We start from the raw sequence: 3786 nt of genomic DNA, 5'->3' as shown, positions 1-3786 counted from the left end.
GTTTTGTCTTGTTTTGTTTTGCGGGGGGCAGAAAGGAAAGAAGCCTGAAGAGGGCAGCAGGTAGGAACCCAGTGAAACAAGTTATCTGCCACCACTATAGGGTTGCTATGAGTCGGAATCGACTAGACGGCAATGGGTTTGGTTTGGTTGTTTATCCTGGTCTCCCAAGGGGACCGCGGTGGTGTGCAGTAAAATTTATGCCTTCTGTGCAGAGCAAGGTTTGATTCCCGGGCAAAGCACCTCAAGTGTAGACACCACCTGTCAGTAGAGGCTTGTGTGTTGCTATGATGCTGAACAGGTTTCAGCAGAGCTTTTTCCAGACTAGGACAGTCTAGAAAGAAAAGCCTGCCATCTACTATGGATCACAATGGTTCAATTTGCCACTGATCATGGGGATGGCGCAGGACCGGGCAACATTTCATTCTGTTGTGCACGGGAATTCACAACAACAACTACAAGGGCCCTGCTGCCCTCCCTCCATGGGTGGGCCAGGTGGGAAGAAATGACTTGAGCAAAGGAACATGAGTCTGGTTATTTCCAAGAGGCTGAAGTGAAATGAGACAAAGTTCAAGAAAGGAAACAGAATGCTGGGTGGTCAAGTGTTCAAATTTGCTTAATCACAGGGTTCCTGGAGTTAAAATAATAAAGAACAAAAACAGGTCTGCAGGGACCTGTTTGCATGCAAATACTCGGGCTGAGGGAGGGGTCTGATGAGGGAGGGAAAACGGAAGATTAACCCTGAATGGCCCGGAGGAGGACTGGAGAGCCCAGGCTGTCCTTGTGGTCTAACCAGGGATGCGGAGACTGGCAGATTGCCAGCCACTCCCTTGCACCCTAGGCCTTGGAGAGTGTGGCTCTGAATGGGTGCTGCTGCCTTGGGGGCTGAGGAAATGGAGCACAGGAGCTGAGAGGGCGGCTGATGAGAAGACCTTCCACCACAGTGCCCACGGAGGCAGAGCTGAAGGATCCTGAATGCTCCTCATGCCTAGAAGAGGTTTGGGGACTATTAAAAACCAGTTGCTGGTCTTACCCCTTTGGGAGCAAGGAAGAATGAAGAAAACTAAAGATACAAGGGAAAGATTAGTCCAAAGGACTAATGGACCACATCTGCCATGGCCTTCACCAGACTGAGCCCAGTACAACTAGATGGTGCCCGGCTACCACCACTGACTGCTCTGACAGGATTTACAACAGAGGGTCCCAGGAGGACCTGGAGAAAAATGTAGAACAAAATTCCAACTCAGAAAGAAAGACCTGACTTGCTGGCCTGACAGAGACTGGAGAAACCCTGAGAGCATGGCCCCTGCACACCCTTTTCAGCTCAGTAATGAGGCCACTCCTGAGGTTCACCCTTCAGCCAAAGATTGAAGAGTCCCATGGAACAAAACAAGACTAAAGGGGTGCACTAGCCCTGGGGCGAGGACTGGAAGGTAAGAGGGAACAGGACAGCTGGTAATAGGGAACCCAGGGTTGAGAAGGGAGAGTGTTGATATGTCGTGGGGTTGTTAACCACTGTCAGAGAACAATGTGTGTACTAACTCTTTGATGAGAAACTAATTTGTCCTGTAAGCCTTCATCTAAAGTTCAATTAAAAAAAAGAGGGGGTGGGGAACCGTTGCCATTGAGTTGATTCTGACTCATGGCAACTCTAGTGGGTAGAACTGTGCTCCATAGGGTTTTCAATGGCTGATTTCTCAGAAGTAGATCTCCAGGCCTTTCTTAAAGGTACCTCTGGTGGACTCGAACCTCTAACCTTTCCGTTAGCAGCTGAGTGTGTTAGCCATTTGCACCACCCAGGGACTCCTGAACTGCCAGAAGGGCTACTGCGTACATGGGAATAAGATGAGGTGTGTGATGGGTCCTGCCAGCAGCTAGGACCAGTAAGGGAATATTTTCTAGGTAGGCATATTCTATACAGTCAATGTAGGGAGTGACGAGTGACTTTTTAGTGGAAAGTCAAGAACTGGAATGGCTGCCCTCAAAGCTGTGAGCTTCTATTCAGGGGACAGCTTCACAGCAGCTGGGCAGTCACTTGTCAGGTAAGAAGGTGGACTAGCCACACTGCCCTTGCCCACCCCAGTCCCCTCCCCACCAAATAAGCTTACTTATTTGGTTTATAAATGTCTCTTGTCAATCTAGGGTGGAAAAAAATCATTTTTTACCTTTTTTGTGTTTTAACAAAATAACATCAGTTTCGTTTTCCTTGTTGAACAGGCCAACAGCTAATCCAGACACCGGTGAAACCACTACACAAGGAGATGGAGGCTGTTTTTAATTCCCCAAGCTTTATGTGTGGTTAGAGGTGATTGGAAGGTCCTTTCATTTTTATTAAACAGTGAACTTGGCTGACTGGGTGCTCTCCACAGAGGCTCCTCTCAGGCCCACTCTCCCCACATGGCATGGGGGCCCTGACGCCTGTCCAGAGGGGTGGCTGGCCGGGCTGGGTGTGGGCCACTTCTGGGCCTGTGGAGCAGAGCACAGAAAAGCTGGAGGTGCCCCGCTGGGTCCCCCTGCTGAGCCCACCATGGAGCCTACTTTGGGAAGAACTGGGAGATGGGGACCTCTCAGCTGCTGGATGGCTTGAGACAGAAAAGGAAATGCGCCCCCTGGAGAGAGCTGGGGGACCTGGAGGCTGGGGAAGACCCCCAGGGACGCCCCATGCCTCCCCCACACCAGGGGTTTGCTGGTCATTTTCAGTGCCTTCTGAGCAGCCCCAGACGGGGGCTGGAGATAAGGGACCAGCCTTCATGCGCAATTGTGTGATGGTCACCTCTAAGAGCATCAATGGTCAATGGCCTTTTTCTCCTTGAGGGGGTGAGAGTGTGGACGGAGCCCTTGGAGCAGGGAAGTGATGGCAAAACATGTTCACCCCAGACCCCCACAAGCTCCCAACCACCTGCTGCCCCAGGGCCCCGCGTGTTGTGTAGGGGGCCCCCTGGCTGGAGACCAGCCTTACTCCCCGCCCCCTCCTCCTAGCCTCCTTGCAGATGGTGCCCCCTGGGTTCTCAGAATGGGGGCCATTGGGTGCCAGGCTGGCCCTCCTCATGCCTGGTAACCTGGACAGTCAAGGCTGCCTGGGGAATCAGGAACACCCACCCCAGATGCACTGTTTGCATGTAGCGTCCCCACATGTGACTACCTCAGTGCTCAGAGGGAATCTTTGCCTTTTGATGCCCATAAGCAGTTCACCTACACTCAGCTCTTTGAAACTGTTCTTGTCCTTGCAAAGCAGGAGCAGGGGTGTATTTGAGCTACTTCTTCGCAATGCCTGACTCCTAATACCACGTTAGTAAATGAATGTGCTGAGGAAAGCCACCTGTGTTTGTGACAAAGACAAAAGGGGTGTATTCTGGACTCCCGGGACCGTCTCCAACTCCTTCATTTCCACTGCAGGGGAGGGTCCCTCATTCATTGCCAATTTTGCTCTTACCTGAGGACTGCTTTCTCCATTGGGGAAGAACTTGAAGTTGTCAAGGATTTCATTCTTCTTAGATCAAGAATCAATGGCCATGAAAGCAGCAATCAAGGAATCAAATGATGTATTGGATTGGGCAAATCTGCTGCAAAAGACCTCTTTAAAGTTTTAAAAAGCAAAGATATCACTTTGATGGCTAAGGTACACCTGAACCAAACCACAGTGTGTTTAATCACCTCATATGCTGGACAGTGAATAAGGAAAACCAAAAAAGAATTGATACATTTGAATTGTGGCATTGGCAAAGAATATTGACTATGCCGTGGCCTACCAGAAGAACAAACAAATCTGTCTTGGAAGAAGTGCAACCA

This window comes from Loxodonta africana, chromosome 2 (genome assembly GCF_030014295.1).
Source record: "Loxodonta africana isolate mLoxAfr1 chromosome 2, mLoxAfr1.hap2, whole genome shotgun sequence".
NCBI lineage: Eukaryota > Metazoa > Chordata > Mammalia > Proboscidea > Elephantidae > Loxodonta > Loxodonta africana.
Note: the sequence above shows the minus strand (reverse complement) of the source record.